The 19923-nt window shown below is 57.2% G+C and overlaps 1 protein-coding gene across 5 annotated transcripts in view; it reads left to right on the top strand.

Moving 5' to 3' along the window:
- The window catches only part of PRKAG2 (protein kinase AMP-activated non-catalytic subunit gamma 2), a 263354-nt gene that overhangs the window by 34280 nt on the left and 209151 nt on the right, over positions 1–19923 (top strand). Inside the window, exon 1 of one of the 5 annotated variants that reach the window (XM_045496235.1) lies at positions 15971–16080. The exons of the other annotated variants lie outside the window; for them this stretch is intronic. The gene's annotated coding sequence lies outside the window, so the exon portion shown is untranslated. Of the gene's footprint in view, positions 1–15970; positions 16081–19923 lie in introns of those variants that run through there. 5 annotated transcript variants of the gene reach the window in all.

Below are 19923 nucleotides of genomic sequence, written 5' to 3'. Positions count from 1 at the left end.
GACACGTCAGAGCGCTCGGAACGCCCCCACGTGAGGACGCGTGTTGCAGTTTCGTGTCAATGTCTCGCTGAGGCCGAGGCCCTTAAAGGAATAAGGAAGACATGAGATGGCCCAGTGTCGGTTTGTACGTGTCCTCGGCTGCGGAAGTGCTTTTCTTTCTCTCGTATTTGCTTTACCAGACTTCCTAGCACGGTCATCGCGGGGAGATGGGATGTTTGCCGAGCACCTACTGCTCATCAGGATCTGTACTAGGTCTCGTGCATCGGATGTTGTCCCAGCCCCACCCCCACTTACTTGTCCGGCCGCTATTTGATGTGCTTACCAGTACCCGCCTCTCGGGACCGCTAAGCTGCCTCTCTGACCCTCGGGACCTGTCTCGAGGCCCCATGGGAAGGAGAAGCAGGTCTTCCCACGAAAGCATGGAGACCCACGGACAAGGAATTGTGCTCATTCCGGGCTGGGGCTCTTCGTCGGCAGCAGGGGCTCATCGCCACTCGTTGAAAGAGTAGTTGGCTGGGGCGCCTGGGTGGCGCAGTCGGTTAAGCGTCCGACTTCAGCCAGGTCACGATCTCGCGGTCCGTGAGTTCGAGCCCCGCGTCGGGCTCTGGGCTGATGGCTCAGAGCCTGGAGCCTGTTTCCGATTCTGTGTCTCCCTCTCTCTCTGCCCCTCCCCCGTTCATGCTCTGTCTCTCTCTGTCCCAAAAATAAATAAACGTTGAAAAAAAAAAATTAAAAAAAAAAAAAAAAAAGAGTAGTTGGTGCCCAGAGCCCCCCGATCCACCTGTGCCCTCCTCCGTCCTAAGGTGAGCTCATGAATCATTCCTTGAGCGTTTTTGGAGACTGGACGAGAAGGGCGGGTAGAGCAGTGCGCGGCAGGGTTCACTGCACCTGCTACGGGGCGGGCAGCCGGCACAGGCTTCGAGTAGCCTCGGGGGAAACAGCCCTGGGATGGGTGCCCTGGGGCTCCCTGGGGGTGTAGGGGCCTGGTTTGGAAGCCATGCCAGAAAAGGCGACAGGAATCTAGGTTTCAAGAAGTCTCTATCGAAATGTGTGTTAGGAACAGCTGTACTTTTCCCAGGAACTGGTTTATTTTCTCTTTGCGTAAAATGAGCACCTTGGTAACCCGTTGTGTTTTTATCTTTCTTGGTCTGCTGCGGGGCTCCTCGAACGTGGCTGTACGTTAGGCTCACCCGAGGGACATTTAAAACTCCCCAAGTGCCTGGCCGCACCCCAGGTGAATTGGATTAGACACTCTGAGACCAGGTACTGAGGGTTTGGGATTTTTCTTTTCTTTCTTCCTCCCTTCCTTCCTTCCTTTCTTTCTCCCAATTCCCCAGATGATGTGCATCTGAGGTTGAGAGCCCGTGGGATACAGGGGGTTTGGAGCCAAACGTATGACTTGTCTTTAGTGTTCTCCCCCACCCCCCCCACCGCTGCTTTCCCCGTTTCTCTGGCTTCAGCTTCTCATCTTAAGCTGTCTCTGATCCTGATTTCTGTTGGCCGATGGGCAGTTGAAGTGGCCTTTGGTTTTAAACGTGATCTTTCAGGGCGCCTGGGTGGCTCAGTCCGTTAAGCGTCCAACTTCGGCTCAGGTCACGATCTCAAGTTCGTGGGATCGAGCCCTGTGCCGGGCTCCGAGCCCACATCCCCCACTCGTGCTCTGTCTCTATCTCTCAAAAATGAATAGACGTTAAAATAAATGAATAAATAAACGTGACCTTTCGTGGCCACGGTCTCTGCCGTAACGCACGTTGGCAATGTTGGGAAAACATTCTGCTGAATGAAGGGATGAATGAATGCAGTCATTAAAAAGAAGACAAAATACAATTGCAGTGGTGTTTTGTGTATCTTTAAAGCTGTGTTTTATGAAAAGTGGGTTTGTTTAGAGGAGGAAAAAGAGATACATGGGGAACGTTCTAGAAATTCCAAAGGGGCCTTCTAGATCTCGGTAGATTTGGGGATGTGGTGACCCTGGTATTTATCCTTAAGTTCACTTTGAAATTTTGTTTTCACCTACAGTAATTACTTTTTCTTGATAAACCCACATCCCTGACTCTCTTCTTATTTGACGATTAGGGCTAACTTTTATCAAATAAATGAAACACAGAGGAAGGGAAAGGTGGGCGGGAATTTCCTCTCTTACCAAGGGGCTGGAAAATGGAAGCAGTTAATGGAGCTGGAGGTCAGGGGAGACGGAAAGGGGGGGTCGGGCAGTGGGTGTGGGAGGTCGGGCCGGTGGTGTAGATAGATACACGGATGTGCACACGATCTCCGGGGAGGGGGTGGGGGGGGCACAGGGAGAGAGCCTCTGTCTGTCAGGTGGACCAGCTGTCCGGGTTCACTGGGGACGGAAGATTTCTTGGAAGGTGGGGCTTTCTGTTTTAAAACCTGATCAGTCCTGGGCAAACCGAGAGGAAGTTGATCGCTGTATCCACTGGCCAAGGATAAACTGATTGCTTGGTTACTCATTTTTGTTTGGAGGCAATTATGGGCAGGAAAGGGAAGTGAAGGAGTCCCGGGGTGGGGGGCAGGAAGTGTGGCCTGGCTCGGCGTGGCATGGAGGTGAGGTTCCAGGCTCTCTGGTTCTGGGTGTCCCTTTACCTAACGCATTTGTTCTGAGGACGGGATACACCAAGCAAATCCCCATCGAAGGCTGGGGCCGAGGAGACCCACAGAGAGAGACAGACAGAGACACACCTGTCTCGGCTGCATTCTTTTCCCGAAACTAGGACTTCACCTTTGTGCCCCTGTCCCCCGTGGGCCTGGTGCATCATGAGGGTCTGGTATGTGCTTGTTGGAGTCACTCAGCCAAGAGAAAGCACGTGTCTGGTGTCCGGCTCTACGTTAAAGGTTGTATTTATGGAAAGATTCGGCTCAGGTCATGATCTCAAGTTCGTGGGTTCGAGCCCCGCGTCGGGCTCTGTGCGGACAGCTCGGAGCCCGGAGCCTGCCTCGGATTCTGTGTCTCCCTCTCTCTCTGCCCCTCCCCTGCTCGCGCTCTGTCTCTCTCTGTCAAAAATAAGCAAACATTAAAAAAATAAATAAAGTATCAATAATTGGGGAGTAATAGAAAATGAGTTTGCTGAATCGTGCTGTGTGTGGGTTCAGGGCCGTCTCCGAGAGGCCCTTTCAATCCAAACTTGATTCGAATAGCGTGACAGGGTGCGTAGGCCAAGTAAACAACATTTTCAACCACAGCAAGTTACACTGAGCTCACACAGGGCCAGGGAAGGGGCTCAGAAGACAGAAGGAGGGGCAGAAAAACAGCGGGTGCGCGTCAGCGAGGCGATGCTGGGGTCACAAACGATACAATGACAGCGGTTTCTTTCTCTCCCCGGCTGTGTGTCCCTCGTGGGCAGCCGTGTCCGGTTTGTTCTGGGCACCCGGGCTGAAGCAGCGATCCCTGAGTCCTTGCTGTCAGAGGGAGAAGAGACGATGTTGGAACACGGGGACAGCTTCTGAACCTTCCCTCGGGAAGCGGCATGCGGTCCTCCTGAGAAAATCGAGCCACGTGGCCAGGCCTGACGTCAGGGGTGGGGGGTTGTATGGCAGAGGGAGGGGCCCCCCGGGGCCAGCAGTTACCACGGCCTGTACAGTTGGCCACGCCTGAGGGCTTCTTGCGGCCGTCTGGCGTGCGTTTCACACCCCTGGGTGTTAACACAAGCAGCGTGATCCCAGCACATATATATGTTCTTAGAACTTGGATGTCAGGAGACGGGCAGAATGACCCAGAGCAAAGTGCAGCCTGTGCTGTGACCTTTGACCTTAGCCAGATAGGAAGCTTCCAGCTGAGAAGCCTTCTGAGTCATGGGATATTATAAATGTTCTGGACCAAGGGCAATTTACTGCGTTGCCCTTGAGCCTCCAAAGTCCAAGCGATTGCTTCTTAGTTTGCTCTGATTCAAAACCCGATTCCTTCTTCTTCTTCTTCTTCTTCTTTTTTTTTTTAATGTTTATTTATTTATTTTGAGAGAGAGACGTGGGGCTCGATCTCATGACCATGAGATCATGACTTGAGCCGAAATTAAGAGTCAGAGGCTTAACCATCTGAGCCACTCAGGCGCCCAAAACCTGATTCCTTCTTTTAAATGTTCATTTATTTATTTTCAACGTTTTATTATTTATTTTTGGGACAGAGAGAGACAGAGCATGAACGGGGGAGGGGCAGAGAGAGAGGGAGACACAGAATCGGAAACAGGCTCCAGGCTCTGAGCCATCAGCCCAGAGCCTGACGCGGGGCTCGAACTCACAGACCACGAGATCGTGACCTGGCTGAAGTCGGACGCTTAACCGACTGCGCCACCCAGGCGCCCCAAACCTGATTCCTTCTTAAAGGAAAAGCTCACATTCCTGACTTCGTATTTCCCTTCTCAAAGGCACCTTCTCTTTTGAGTACAGATCATGCCACGAATAAGCAGGCTTATTTCCACGAGCTGCTGGTTCTCAATTAGAGTGCATTTCAGTCCCCCGAACCCTTGTTCTCAGCCCTGGAAGTTCTTTCTTTTTTTTTTTAATTTTTAAAAATGTTTATTTTTGAAAGAGAGAGAGAGAGAGAGAGAGCACAGCCTGGGGAGGGGCACACAGAGAGGGAGACACAGAATCCCAAGCAGGCTCCAGGCTCTGAGCTGTCCGCACAGAGCCCGACGCGGGGCTCGAACTCTTGAACCGCGAGATCATGACCTGAGCCGAAGTTGGACCCTCAACCGACTGAGCCACGCAGGCGCCCTGGAGGAGGTGCAGGATCGGGCTAAGAAAGCTCAAGAAACAGACGGAGGGGGTCACTTCTTCCCCCGGTCCCTCCCCGGCCTCTGATGTCGCTCAGTTGTGAAGCTTCTGGTGAGGTGAGGCCTCTGATAGCCTCAGACGACATCTCCTCTGGTTCTGCTTTCTCGTCAGAGCTGACGTGGCAAAGGGCTGCGTGCCCACTGCTGTGGTGAATACCCACAAAGCGGGGCCGGAGCCCCCCCGGGATTCATGTTACAGACCTTCCCTGCATCCGGCCTGGCCCTGGCTCTCCCGCCTGTCACCGCAGCTCCTTCCCGGCCCTCAGGTGGCCTGTCTGGGTCACTAAGCCCGATGACGGGGCCGCGCCCTCGGTGAGTTGTTCTCCTCTGCCTCGTCAGCACACAGGCGAGCTCGCAAGTGGGGGACGAGCTGGTCACAGACTCGTGGATGGTGGCCGGGCTCCCCGACTGGGCCCCGCGGCTCCTCATGAGACAGGGCAGCGACGAGAAGTCTCTGGAAACGAGAACATGTGTAGAAGCTGATGGGGGGGACGGGGCCGGTGGAATCGAGTCAGAACAGTCATTGTTGGTGTGCAGAAGCTAGCACCGGGCTACCCAACGTAAAACCTCTCTTCGTCAACTACTGGGAACGCTCAGCAGTTGGGGGAATTCAGTAGAAGGGCCTGCCGGGCCAGGGCCCTCAGTGCCGTCCCTGCATTAAGTGACAACTTTAACAGAGTGGCAAGGAGTCTTCGAGGCACGAGAAGGGGACTGTCACTAAAACCAGTGGGGGCAGGCCCCCACACGTGCCGTCACTGAATCAGCCCCTGTCCCGCCGAGCTACAGGGAGTCGACCCCCACAGGGGGAGGGCCTCTGGGTCAGGCAGGCTAAGACACACCTTAAGATCACGGAGCGAGACAGTAGGGAACGGATTCAAACTCTGGTCCTAAAGCCAGCGGGGTTCCCGTGGAAGGTGCTGACCCGCGTTTCAATACCTAGGCTTATTCCGGTTAAGAAAGGAAAAGCCCATCACAAAAGCCCACGAGGTGAATGACTCCATCTATAGGAAACGTCCCCCAAGGCAGGTGCACAGACACAGAAAGTAGCTCAACGGTCGCCGGGGGCCGGGGAGGGGACAGGGGCGTGGAAGTGACGGCTCACAGGCATGGGGGTTCTTTCGAGGGGTGGGCGGGGGGGATGAAAATGTCCCGAAATTGGCTGTGGTGACGACTGCACAGCCCTGTGAATAGACTCAAAACGACTTAACGTGCGCTTTACACGGGCGACCTTATTGTATGTGGACTCCGACTTAATAAAGCTGTTGAAAAAATGAAGGGGAAAAAAAAGCAAGTGTCTGCATTTCCTGGGGTGGCTGTAACCAAGCACCACACGTGGGGGCTTGGGGGGTGGAACCACAGAAATCTGTCCTGTCCCAGCTCTGGGGTCAAAAGTCTGAAATGCAAGCGTGGGCAGGGCCCTGCTCCCCTAAGAGCCCTCGGGAGGGTCTGTCCCAGGCCCGTCTCCTGGGTTCCTAGATGGCCGTCTTTCCCGTATCTCTTCCCTCTCTACGAGTCTGTCCGTGTCCAAAGTTCTGCTGTTTTGTAAGGACACCAGTCGTATTGGACCAGGGCCACCCTAGTGCCCTTACTGTTACTTGATTACTTCTATAAAGGCCCTCTTTCCAAATAAGGTCACCTTCGGAGGTTCTGGGCATTAGGGCTCTAACATATCTTTTTGTGGGGGGGGGGGGGGGGGACACAATTCAGCCCATCACAGCGAAGAAGGGTATAATGCATTCGGAGACACTGCTTTTATGTTTGTTAAAATGCTTTGGGGCGCCCGGGGGGCTCAGTCGGTTGAGCATCCAACTCGATTTTGGCTCAGGTCACGATCCCGGGGTCGTGGGATCGAGCCTCACGTTGGGCTCCACGCTGAGTGTGGAGCCTGCTTAAGATTCTTTCTCTCTCCCTCTGCCCCCTCCCCCACTTGCGCGTGCGCGCGCTCTCTCTCTCTCTCTCTCTCAAATAAAAAAAATAAAATTGCTGAAGTGCTTAAGTTTTAGCGTTTATTCAATTTTCAGAAAAACTGATACCGAATTCCTTTTATTTTTAAGTTTACGTATTTCTTTGGGGGGGGGGAGGAGCAGACAGAGGGGAAGAGAGAGAATCTCCATCTCAGCGCGGGGCTTGATCCCGCGAACCGTGAGATCGTGACCCGAGCCGAGATCAAGAGCTGGACGCTTAACAGACTGAGCCGCCCGGGCGCCCCGGTTCAGAATTCCTTCAACCGACGTCCTGGATACGCGAACCTTCCCGTTCTTCCAACTTTCATGGGGATGTCTGCAGGCAGGTGCGCACCAGGGCCACACCCGGCCACGTGGGAAGGCTGGCCTGCACCCCAGTGCCCGTCACCGGCTGGGGCCCGGGCTCCTGCCCCCGGGCGACGCGAGGTCATGCAGCCAAGGCACATTCCTCCTGGCGTGGGCGCGGGAGGAGACGGGGGCGAGGGGAGCTGAAGACCGGGTTCCCGTGAGGTGTCCTAAGGACACTTAGGTGCCCACGGTGACGCCCCACGCTTGGCAGAAGCTCAGCTTCCCCGGGCTGGTAAATGTGGGAGCCTGGTTGTTTTGGTCTTGTTCTGTTAAATCAGGGCTGCAGGTTTTTTTGCCGTGGATTCGTTGTTCCCGTCCGTCCCGTCGAGCCATTTGTGAGAAAAAAGGGAGCCTGACTGCGTGGTGGGGTGGCTGTCCCTGTCCCCCGCCCCCCGGCACCCCATCACTGACTGGGGCAGCTGGCCACGTCCTACCGGCCCACTCCCCACCCCCCAGCCCGGAGTCCCGTCCTCTCTGAGCAAACTGAACACCCATCCGTCGAGCTCACCACACGAACATGTTCTGGACCGTGTTCAGCTTCTCCTCTGTCCCCGTGGGGCCGCAGCAGGGTTCGCGCCAGGTAAGGCTCACTAAACGGTGGTCGGTGGGTTGGGTAGAGGGGGCGGCAGTCTCCAAGCCCTCCTCCTGGCCCCACTGCCCCTTCCGTTGCTGGAGGCTTCGATGGGCCCCCACAGCCCGGCTCCAGCCCCCGCCCCACCCCGCGGGCGTGTGTCTTGATTACCTGCCACCATTTCCTACTTTGCCTTAAGGTTCGGTGTCGGTGGCTGTCTCTCCAATGGCAGTCGTCGTAGCGTGAGAGGCCACGTGGGGCCCCTTTGACGTTGGCGTCCCGTGTCGTTGAAGCGGACTGCACTGCCTCCCGGGCTGCTGGCTCCCATCAGCTCCCAGGCCCCGCGCACGTCCTTGAAACTGAGCCCGCGCTCGCTCAGTGCACGTGCGCGCCAGGCAGGGTCTCTGTATCTAGAAGACGTACGTGCCCACGCGACGCCCACGGCCACCCTGTGGGGCGGGGGCGGTTATCGTTAATCCCCATTTTACAGAAGAGGAAATGGAGGCCCGGAGAGGTTCGGTGCCTGTCCGAGGTCTCAGTGCCAGGAAATGGCAGAACCGGAATTTGAACGCGCAGAAAAGTAGCAGCCGCGTCCAAGGATGGGTGAAGGCTCTTACCCTCCTCCGCCGTATGCCCAGGAAGATGAATCCAGCCTGAGAGGCGACACGCTTCGGGGCATGGTTAGAGAGGGCAATCTGGAGGGAAAAATTGCTTTGCGCCCCGGTGTGATTTGTGTTGGTTTCAGTTAAATCGGGGAGCCTGGTGTGTGTGAGGGAGCTGCCTGCTTTCTGCCACCTGGGCAGCCCGGAGCCTTCTGTTCAGCGGTGCCTTTGAGGCGATTTTAGGTCACAGACGTTCAGAACTAGAGCACCTGCCGGAGGTGGCCAAGCTCAGCCCCTCAGCGTTCGGCTGGGGATGTACCCAGCCCGGCTTCGGGCTTACATAGAAGATCTGGTTGCTGCAAGCCTTCCAGAGCCTTCCGGAACCTTCGCGGAATGTCCAGGGACCACATACTAGGGAGCCTTACAAATTCCAGGACCCTCTCCCATGCCTCTTTTTCTTAACCCGCTCCTGCTCACCTCTCAAACCCTCAGCTTCAACCTTGCTCTTTTCACGGAGCTCTTTTTTATGACTGTCTTCCAAAGTCGCCACTTCCTTCTGGAAACTTCTGCAGAGGCCGCCGTCGGTACCGCGTGAGGTATGACATTGACCCTCAGCCTGCTTTTCCTTGTCTCCATGACTTTCCTCCCAGGCGGGACTCGAGTCCCCGAGGCTGGGGGTCTGTCTTCTGTTTCTCTTGTGTCTTGTAGTTGGGGGCTCCGTGCAACGGTGTTTGTCATTGAGAGAGGGACCAACAAGAGGTCGAGTGAGAGCCGCGGGGTGGGGGGCTGTGGGAACCTTCGACAGACCGAGGGAGAAGCACGTCCTGCTCTTAACTACAAAAGGAAAGAGGACGACAGGGGCTTTCAAGTGCCGGGCCATTTGTCTTGAAGGTGAGGCCTCGCGTCCCGGATGGCACGCTCCTGCGTCCTGGGTCTGAGGAGAGCCCTCCTTGGTCGGCCAGTGAACCTGGGTGAGATCCAGTTAGATTTCGGGCAGTATTCAAAATACCGTATGCTCCTCGGAGCTATGGGGTGGGCCCTGGAAGTTAACGGGATGGATGCTGGAGGAACCAGGCAGGGGGCACGGGAAGGTCTTTGTACGGGGGGGTGGGCTCAGAGCAGACCCCGAGAGGAGGAGAGGTCTGTGTGGGCTTTGGTAGACAGATACCTAGACGTGCGCGCGTGTGTGTGTGTGTGTGTGTGTGTGTGTGTGTGTGTGTGTCTTACTGACCCCAAGGCCGCCGGTGAGCCCGCAGCGTGCATCACCTTTTTGGCCGCCGGCGCCACTGGCGCATCCTTCCCCTCCCACCATCTGTTCTTTGCACCATGTTCACCTTGGACTTGTTCAGACAGTCAGGAGAGGTCACCACGGGGCCGCACGAATAAGCCCCGCCTTCCAGCAGGCAGGGCGGAGCCCTTGCTGGTCAGCTGCTGGCCCCCTCAGCACCCAGCCGGATGGCCCGGGGCACGACACAGGGGGTCGCGTGGGATTTCGAGCTCGTAATACGTATTGGCGTAGCTGAGAGCTGCAAGTCCGTCGTCGGGCAGGCGACGGGCTCCAGCCCACGCACGCGCAGTCAGTATACACGGGGCTCCCGTGGATGGGGGGCTCGGGACCCCGCTCCACACTGGGGGCTGGGGGGTGGGCCCCTGGGGCCTGGGCGCCGTCTCCCCACACGTGCAGCTCCACGCAGTAGCCTGTCTCCGAAGACCTTCGAGAGTCCAGAACTTGGCTGCGAAAGTTAGAGAAACGGTTACCTGTTGAGGGGTTGGGCTGGGTTTGGGTTCCTCTCCATTAAAAGCAGGGCAGGAGAGCCCAAGGGCTCCACGTGCGTTTACAGTCCCGGACCTGCCGAGCTTCTAGGTCGCCTGGCCGGAGGCGTCCGCGAGGGGCTGTGAGACACACGGTTCTAAGCCAGCAAACATCCGGGTACTTTGGTAAATAGCAGCGTACCCGTACGGGAGGTAGATAAGGCCGTGCGTCCCCTGCTTCTGCACACACCCCAACAGTGTTAGTACCAGGTAGTATGTTTGTGAGCAGGGGAGGGGCAGAGAGAGGGGGAGACACAGAATCCGAAGCAGGCTCCGGGCTCCGAGCTGTCCGCACAGAGCCCGACGCGGGGCTCGAACTCACCACCTGTGAGATCATGACCTGCGCCAAAGTCCGATGCTTCGCCGGCCGAACCACCCAGGGCGCCCCATCCAGGCAGTGTTTTCAGTGAAAGGAAATCTGAGACCAGAGTCTGCCACCCGCCTCCCCCCCCACCCCAGACGATCTTAGGCGCGGGTCCAACCTGTGTCCTTGTAGCTCAAGGCACGTCTTGCCACTGCTTCTGAGCAGATTCTCTAGCTGGCTCATTCAAGGGTCCCGCAGCCCCCGCGGTCCTAACTGAGCCAGCCCGAGCCAGCACTTAGCTTACCTTGGACACCACTCATTTCACCGAGAGGAAAGAGCTCTAAGTTTCTTGAGCTGATTAACAAGGCTTCTGGTCTAGATCTCACTAAGGATGTTGGAAGCGCTGAGCGGTCCTCTTGGTCACGGGGGGGGGGGGGGGGGGGGTGTCTTAGAAGCTACCGAGCTGTCCCCAGCGTGTCCGCGGCGCCTTAATAGATGCGGGAACGCTGGCCTCGGGCTGTTTGTAGGAATGAGATTCCCAGGTCAAGTGCCACCGCCGTCAACATCCCCGCTTGACCCTGTACGTCTCTGACACCGTTCCCAGCGGATGGCTAACTCAACACGGTGCCGAGGCCTTCCCATGTCCCCTCTTCTGGGCTGCCGAGCTCCTGAGTGAAACACAAGTGCAGCCAGTGCGGCCAGGAGCTGGGCACTGGGCCCAGGGAACCCTTTGGTTTCAGTGCCTTGGGCTCCTCTGGGCAGAGATCTGGCCGGTCCCAGGACTGCCACCCGGAGCACAGGGCCGGCCGCGGCCACCTACGGAAGGAGGGAGATAGGCTTTGCTGGGCGGCCGCCGTCGGTCTTTGGGTTTCCACAAGCGGGGTGACGCATAGACCTGGCGCCGTGGCCAGCGCGGACGTGGGGCCGTGGGGCCCTTTGCTGTTAGGGCTGTGGCTGCATTCCTGCCGCGGCGGCTCAGGACGAGCTTGGCATGCGGCGTGTGACGTCTAGGCTCGCGGCTGGAGGCGGCAGGGGACTTGGCAAAGGGCCTGTGCTGGAACCCCGGTCTGTTACCCGTGACCGGGGGCAAGGCACCCTTCTACTCACATGTGACGCGTGTTTCCAGTCCTCTGTGGCACTCACACAGCTGAGGTAATGCAGGGAACGGTTTGGGGTTTTCCTGCCACGTTTCCCTGGTTATTTGTAGCCTTTGAAGGCCTTGCTCTGATATGCCGCGATGTCCTCGCACCAGGACCCGTGACTCCGGCAGATCACATCTGACAATAATCCCCTTCTTGCGTGTGCAAGAGTCTGTCTCCCGGTGTATAAACCTTCACGTGCCTTGCGGATTTGCTTGGGGACCCCTAAAATGGGACTTTCCAACTTCAAGAGGGAGCGTATCCTCTGCTTTTTTTTTTTTTTTTTTAACGTTTATTTATTATTGAGAGACAGAAACAGAGCACGAGCAGGGGAGGGGCAGAGAGAGAGAGGGAGACACAGAATCCGAAGCAGGCTCCAGGCTCCGAGCTGTCCGCACAGAGCCCGACCCGGGGCTCGAGCTCACGAACCGCGAGATCATGCCCTGAGCCCCAGTCGGACGCTCAACCGACTGAGCCACCCAGACGCCCCGAACCCTCTGCTTTTTAGTCACACGAGCAATGAACGAGCCCCTGCCCCGGAAAAACCAGAAGATGCAAATAAGCAAAAATAAACAAGCAAAAGGGGGTGTGGGCCTGTTAGCACGGTGTGGAGCACAGTCAGGCTCGCGACTGAACGCACCCGGGATTAAATCCCGGCGTTGCGACTGAACGTGTTCGTAACCTTGGCAACTCAGCCCCTCCGAGCGACAATTTCCTTATTGATTTAAAAAAAAAAGAAGTATCATTTTACCCATTTACCTCTTGTGCAAGTTGAGATAGCGTATGTCAATACCCTAAGCACTAAAAATATACTCAAGAAATCGATTCCGAGGGAGAGGCCGGGTGATAACCTATCGAGGTCAGGGAAGCGCATGGGGAGCGGTGCGAGACCCATCAGGATTTTGATGGAAAACCAGGCGTGCGGAAGTGTAGAGGCAGTTGTGTGCAGGCGTGGGGGTGCTGAGGGGCCGGCGAGGACTCTGGGCGACAGCTTTCTGCAAGCCTGAGCGGTTGGAAGGTGGGGTGGCTGTGGGCCGGGCTCTCACGGGTCTGATTTCCTTCCCTTCCTGCAGAACGTGGTCTGTTCTGCAGGCAGTATGGAGCTAGCCTTCTGGTCGTCTTGTTTGGGTTTTGCATTGTCTTTTTTTTTTGGTCTGGGGAGGGTGCTACGGGTAATGCTCAGAAAGCCGTGTTTACGAAGATTAATTAGCGCAGGGGAAGTGAGTCAGAGGGGATGGGCCGCAGGCAGGAATATCCCCAAGACCAGAGATTGGGCCGGCAGTGGTCTTCCGGTGTTCTACAGAGCTCTTTGATCTCCTGGCCTCTCCTTTAGGAGAGCCGACCTGCGCTCTCTAAGGCAGGGGCGGGGGTGGGGGGGGGAAGGGGGGAGGGTGGCGATCGTGGAAAAGCTCCAAGCCAGAAGAGGAAGCAGGGTTCGCAGGGTGCAGCGGAGAGTTTGGGAGTGGCAGTGGATGCAGGTGAAAACAGTGACCGTATTCGTGGCTGGTAGCTCGCAGGCTGGAGTGGGGCTGTTTGCGCGCCTCGATCTCTGCTGCATAATGACGCCGGGGACCCGAGACGTGGAATCGCTGGCAGTCAGGGCTGCACAAAGTCACTCACACCCCCGTAAGTCATGCACGGGCACTTGTCTCCCAGCGCACTGTCTCCAAAGACCGACAGCAGCTGCCCAGCTGCTCCAACTTGTCTCCAAGTTGAACACTTTGGATGGTGAAACCCAGCTTCCCTGGCATCTCCAGCCATTCCAAGCAAAACTAATTAGGCTTTTTCCGCAGGCCTATGTGTATGCTTTGGAATAAAGCGCACAGAAAATAAAACAAGCCCAGCTAACCCAGCGAGGCTAGTTCCAGAAGCAGCAGGAGAAAATATTGTGGTTGGCTGGGTCCCCGGTGGACCCCGAGTGCCAGAGCCAGGGGGTTGGCCGCAGGGCGACGGCACTTTGCTCATCGCTAAATGGTACCAGCTTCTTGCTAAACTGTGAGTTTACACTAGTATAGCCCGCTGGTTCCAGAATGATCCCGTACATCCCAAGCTGCTGCTTGTTTGTGTCCAAATGCTTCCTCGTCCGTTATCCCAACAGCAGCCCTGAGAGACAGGCAGGGCGATTGTTTTCTCGGAGGGAGATCTGAGGTTCAGAGAGATGGTCTGGATCCGAGCTGTTGTCCAAGAATGTGTGTGTTTAGGTCCGAGAGGGCCCAGAGGTCCTTTAGGTAACGCATCGCTCCTTCCTCAGGCAAGAAAACAGTCCGGTTCAGGTGACTGTCTCAGGTTGGCTCAGCTTTCCCGGTGCCCAGGAAGACCCTGGCACTGTGCCCACTCCTATGATCTCTCTGGCCTCAGAAGGGACCATTGGATAAACAGCGACTGCCCCATACCCTCTGGGCAGAAAGTGACCTTAAGAAAGCCGCAGGCTTCCAACCCTATTAGAAGTTTCCTGAAGTCCCAAACTCTTAGTCAGTTGCCTCTTTGTTCATGAGCCTTGGAAGCCACGTGACGTTACTTTCTTCCTATGAAGCTTCCCTCCTCCACATCCATCTACCCTGCCTTTCAATTAGCCCCCCTTTCTGGAACCACGGATCTGCCACCTAAATCCTGTCATAGAATCAAAGAATAGATTCTTCAAAGAAGACTTCTCCTCCGCTTGAATACCTGTAGCAATGAGTCGCTCGCTATCTTTCGAAGCAGTTTCTCCATCGCCGAAAAGTTGAAGTCCTGAGTAAATTTTATTTGAGGATAACCATTGCAGGGGTCTGAAGTGAGGACCCTCATTGTCTCCTTAAAAAAAAAAAAAAAAAAGTACTATGAGTTTCTTTTAAGTTTATTTATTGGGGGGGGGGAGGGGCAGAGGGCGGGAGAGAGAGAATCCCAAGCAGGACCCATGCTCAGCGTAGAACCCAACTCGAGGCTTGACCCCACCAACTGTGAGATCGTGACCGGAGCTGAAACCAAGAGTCAGACGCTCAACCCATTGAGCCACCCAGGCACCCCTCTCCTTTAAAAAAAAATAAATAAAATAAAAAGATTTTTAAAAATGTTAAGTAATCTCTACACCCGGCGTGGGGCTCGAACTCACAACCCTGAGATCAAGAGTCACGCGTACCACGGACCGGGCCAGCGGGGGGCCCTACCCTCATTTTCTCCTGATCCATTTTCTTACCAACTGGCTTGCACGCTCCCCGGGGAAGCGTGTTCAGGGTACTTGGGATTTGTTGTAATCAGGTAGGGGAAACACCCACGTGACTGTCGAGGAGGAAGGAGTCTCCCATGCTCACGGATCCCTAGAAACAGGAGGCACGTACGCCACGCCGGACCACGCAGAGAGGCACCGGGCTGGGTCAGGAGGCAGAAGGCGTGAGAGGGAGGTGGAGGCAGGAGGCTCTATCACGGTTTCTGCGGGAGGGAACGCGTGAGGCAGGGTAGGGGGTTTGGGATTGGCTGGGCTCGGCGGGCTCTGGGTCCGACGGCCGTCCCCGGCTGTGCGGGCCCTGCATCCAGGTGGTTAGTGTGCCAAGCATAGTGGCTCAGAGCGCGAAGCTGTTAGAGGAGCTCAGGTTGTGTGCACTCTGGATGGGCCGTCGTGTGTCTGAGGGGCGTGCTCCCAGCTGAGCCGTGCACCCTCTCTAGGGAGCGGCTCGCCCTGGGAGGGCAGTCCCACCGGGGTCGGGGGGGGGGGGGGTGGCCTCGATGTCAGAGCGTCAGGATTACAGATAATAAGACAGGGTTAAAAAAGGCGAGGCCCGTACTGCCTTCCAGATGTGTCTGCAGGTTGCGCGGGTGGGGCTGAGGGACCGGGTTTCCCATGGGAATTTCCCTAGCAGAGCCTTCGGGAAGGGCCTTCGCCAGTATTCCTGCCGGAGAGAAAACTGCATCCTCCGTAGTCCAAGGGCGGGGATCCCCAGGGAGTCGGGGTTTCTGCAGCCACCGAGCCCTTCGCTCGGAAGCTCGCAGGCCTGGGCGGAGGGGGACAGCCCAGGGGGCTCTGCCGGCCTCGGGGCCGCTGCTGCTGCATCATCGTCGGCCTCTGCTGCCTTCGCTTGTCCTGCCGCCTGTCTTTTTAAGAGACCTGGCTCGGCCCTCCCTCCCGCTCCCTTGCTGTGTAGTAAGGAGTCGCCTCCCCGGCAGCCCCTGGCACAGGTGGTGATGACAGCTGGCTGCAGTCCCGTCGCTGAGGGGATCTGCCCGCGCTCTGCCTGCGTGTTGAGCAGCACACCCGCTCCCCTCGCCCGCGCGGTGCCGGGCCGGCTCATGCTGTCTGCCGTCCGCTTGGTGCGCCGCTCTGGGGACTGGGAACACGCCCAGCCCCGGTCCCCATCTGTTGCAGACGGGCAGCGGCGGCGGCTCGGGGAGCAGCCGAGCCCTGGAAGTCGCCTGTGCTGAGGGGGCCGGGAAACCCCTTCTCTCATGGGCCTCTGGAGCAGGCGGCAGCATCCGTCAGAGCTGGGAGCCCCGTGTCTGCGGCACCAGCGTCCTGCCGGCCAGCGTCGTGCACCTGCCGTCAGCGCCCGCAGGAGGCGACCTCCGGGACCCCTCGGGGCCAAGTAAGCCGACCCCCCCGGAGCCGGATTCCCGAGCGCGTGATGACTGTGCGTTCCCGGGTGTGCGGCTCTCCCACCCCCCCCCCCCCGCCCCCCTTCTGACGCTTTGTCTCCTCCGTCTGCCAGACTGATGCCGAACCGGCGCTTTGTTCCGCGGGGGCCTCTTGCTAAATTCAACACCCCCGGGCGGAGCTCAGTGCTCCTGCCCCACCTGGGCGCTGTGTGTTTGGTGCTTATGTAACTTTTCGTCGGGGTTTAAAGAGGATCCGTCGGGAAGGTGGTGTGAGTGTGGGGGCGTGTTCGCCGGCCGCCGTTCCCTCTCCGCGTTCTGTCCCTCCTCCCCCTGCCCCCGCGGGCCGCCAGGAGCCGGAGCTGCCCGCGCCTGAGTGTGGCTCTCGGCCGCACCTTCCCACCGCCGCCGCTGAAAGTTCCCTGCCGAAATCCTGGCGGGATCCACACGGGCTGCCTTTCTTTTCCTTCCGCCGGTCCCCGAGCCGTCACTTATTAAATCTGTCCCGAACAGAAAAGGATGGGGATGATGTGGGAGCCTTTGGGCACCGCCCGTGGTGGCCTCGGAAGGCTCGCGATCGCGCACTCGCGTCTCCTGCCGGCCGAGGGTGAGCTCCAGGAGGCATACGTGTCGCTTTTAACTTACGGACAAGGCGTTGAAGAAACGGCAGCTGGGAGGGGGCAGACAGAGGGAGACACGGGAGACGTCCTCACCCATGACTGAGCCAAGGCTTGTCTCGGGTGGGGAGGGGACAGCTGGGGGCCGAGCACCTGAGACGGTAGCACCGCCCCCAGAAAGGGCTGGATTCGCAGGCCGCGGGGGCTCTCACCCCCACCTCTGCTGACACCTGGGTGGGGGGGGGGGTGGCTCACTGCTTGGAGGTCGCTGCTGAGTGTTTGGATCGCCCCCCCACGACCCCCTCTGTAAGCCAGGGGCTACCCCGATCGGTCATGCGTGACCGAACTTCAGCTCAGAGTTTGTGTGGCTGGTACTTGAGTCCTGCTGATGGGGGGGGGGGGGGTTACCCAGCAGGGGTGGGGGCAGGAAAATAGGAGAACGAGGCTTGATTCTCTGCTTCTGGACTTACAGTCTGGGGGAGGGGGAGACACCGTATTAGACCGTTCAAGACTTGAGAAGCAGTAGAGAACCAAGCATGGGATTTCGGCAGGTACCCAGTGCCGAAGGCAGCGGACTGGCGGTCTGGGGGCCGTTGGGAGGGGGCAGTGCAGAGGGGCTGGGGCTCGGCAGGCTCCCCCCGGGCCTGGGGACAGCAGGACGCAGGCTTGTGCCTGAGTGCAGGGGAGACCCCAAAATATAAATGCAGGTGCCTTCAGGTGTGGCTAGGTACTTCTCGTACCTCGTGGGGGCAGAGGGGAGGGAAGCGAGCGGCCAGCCCACGTTGTGATGAGCCGATTGCCATTGGCCCAGTGCCCCGTGGGCTCCGTGCGCCTCTCGCCGGGCTGACTGCTGGCTCTGAGAGCAGCCCAGCTCACTCCCTGACCCAGAGAAGAGGAAACACACCCTTGAGTCCTAGATGCCAGGCACTGGTCATCCAAGATGAGTCCGATGCTTGGCCTTGACCTCATCAGTGAATAGTACTGGGTAGCCAGGGCTCCCTCAAAATGGAGGTTCTGATTCTGCATCCTGCTTTCAGCTCAGCTGTTAAGTAATGGAATCCTTCTTGGATTTTCCTGACCTCCGCACTGCTCTCTTCCAAATCGTATGCTCTTTTCTTCCTTTAAAAGTGTTGAATTCTTTCCTCCCACGGGATGCCCATATTGACGAGGCTTGACCCATACCTTCCAGCAAATCTCCTTAGCGTTCCCTCGTACTCAGCCTGTGGGCTAATATAGGTCCATGCGTATACTTTTCGTTTTATGCGTTATTTTATATTAGGTTGTGTTCAGTTCTTCTGGGTGGATTCGATTGATAATTCCCTCCGGTCAGTTAAGGCTTTCATTTCTTAAAGGGATTTGCCTCCCTATCACCTGCTCTTAGCTCCTTATGCTTTGGTGAATATTTATTGACTGTGTATTAGGCTCCGGGTGCCACAATTGGCATTTTCATGGATGCTGATGATCTTAACTCTCATGACGATCCTGGGAGGTTTGCCTCATTTTACACAGGGGGAAATTGAGGCCCTGTGAACTTGAACTGTTTGCCGAGCTTACGCAGCCAGTAAATGGCAAACTGGGGTTCAGACTCAGGCCCTCCGACACCAAAGTCCCCTCCTCCCACTGCACTGCACGGGCACATGGCAAATGTCCAACAATGAAAACTCGTGTATCAGCCGCCATCATGGCGTGGTGACCAGCGAGCCAATGGACCTAAAAATATTTTCACCAATAAGGATCAGAAGGATGATCTCTACTTACCCAAAAAGTCCAAGGGCCAGTTCCCAGCTTGTAATCGATGCTTCGTCAGTAGCTGCCCTCTTCCCGTAGGTGAGTGGTCAGCTGTGGGATGCCCCAGCTGAGCCCAGAAGAATTTCTCTCCAAGCAGGGCCTTGAAGTGATTTGGTTTGCTGATAGAATTCTCTGGGTCTTATCACTCTGATTATTCATCAGGAAATCAAGGCTGGAGGGCTGTGGGTTCCACTGGGTTCTGGTGGTTCCCTTGTTGTGCTGGTCTGGCCAGGTCCCCACCTGTCCTTGGAGCTGGCCAATCCCGGCCCCCCCCCCTCCTGCCCCACCTGTCCCATGTGGACACGGCTGTCTATCTCAGTGTGGTCCCCCTGCCACCGCCATCTCCTGAAGGTCACAGCCGCACATTTACATGACCTTTCTGGAATTGTACATTCCTTTCTTGATTTCTTTTGGCATCTTTCACCCTAAGATCTAGCGTGTAGGGGGAGGTAGGGAGAAAGCAGAGGAAAACAGAGCCAGACTTGGGTTCTTGTTTTGATTTTCCTTTGCCAGTGAGGTGTGTGGTGGCATTTTATTGCCTCACGTCTGCTTTTAAGGGGGTCTGCCGTCTGCTTGGTAAGAATGGCCTCATCTCGTTAGTCGCCCGTGAGTTAGAGACTCGCTGTACAGATTCCAGTAAATAAGGGAACAGACACTCAGCAAGTCGAGCAGACTCAGCTCTTACCGTCTGCCCCCACAGCCGTGTTGGGGGGCTGGCAACATGGTGGCGGGGGGGGGGGCTCCAGGCAGCCCGAGGAGGGTAGAATGGTGGGCTGTGGAGTCGGGGGTTCACATTCTCCCCCAGGCTGGTCTGCCTTTTCTGTTTGGTTCAGGGCTGCTATGATCCGAGGGCCCCTAGGACAGGGTTTCGTTGTTCCTTGGAGAGAGAGCCGGGTGCCGAGTCGGGAGCGAAGGAGAGGTAAGAGGCAGTCCCAGGCCCCAGAAAACTCAGTGGGGCTTTTCCTTTTCGCATAACCCGCACAGCTCACGTATTTGACCTTAAGTGCAGGCGTTCTCTGTGATTTGCAAGTTCCATCGGCTGCGGCACATCCGGAGTCACATTTTCATGGCTGGAAGTAAACGTGGGGCTGACCCGTCTGGGCCCTTGGGGCCCTGGAGACTTCCAAGGTGGAGGGCGGAGCTGGGGTGGCCTGTGTTCGGGGAAAGGTCGTGAGGGAACAGGCAGAACGTTACCCTCACTTAGCGCAGGGACGGTCCACAACCCTCCCCTTGACCGGGAGCAGCCCGCGGAGTCGTCCGTGAACCATGTGAACCATATCGGGTGTGGGACCCTTTTGGGAAGGAACGAAGATGACAGAACCCAAGGTAGGAGGGACGAAAGCAAAAGGACTCCTTCCGGAAGAGCGTGAATCTGACCCGGGGCCTCACGGCTGCACCCCTGGTCCCTGCCCTCGGCTCCGGGGCAGGGGA

This window comes from Leopardus geoffroyi, chromosome A2 (genome assembly GCF_018350155.1).
Source record: "Leopardus geoffroyi isolate Oge1 chromosome A2, O.geoffroyi_Oge1_pat1.0, whole genome shotgun sequence".
Taxonomy (NCBI): domain Eukaryota; kingdom Metazoa; phylum Chordata; class Mammalia; order Carnivora; family Felidae; genus Leopardus; species Leopardus geoffroyi.
The sequence above is the reverse complement of the archived record's forward strand: the minus strand, read 5'-3'. Positions and strand labels throughout refer to the sequence as shown.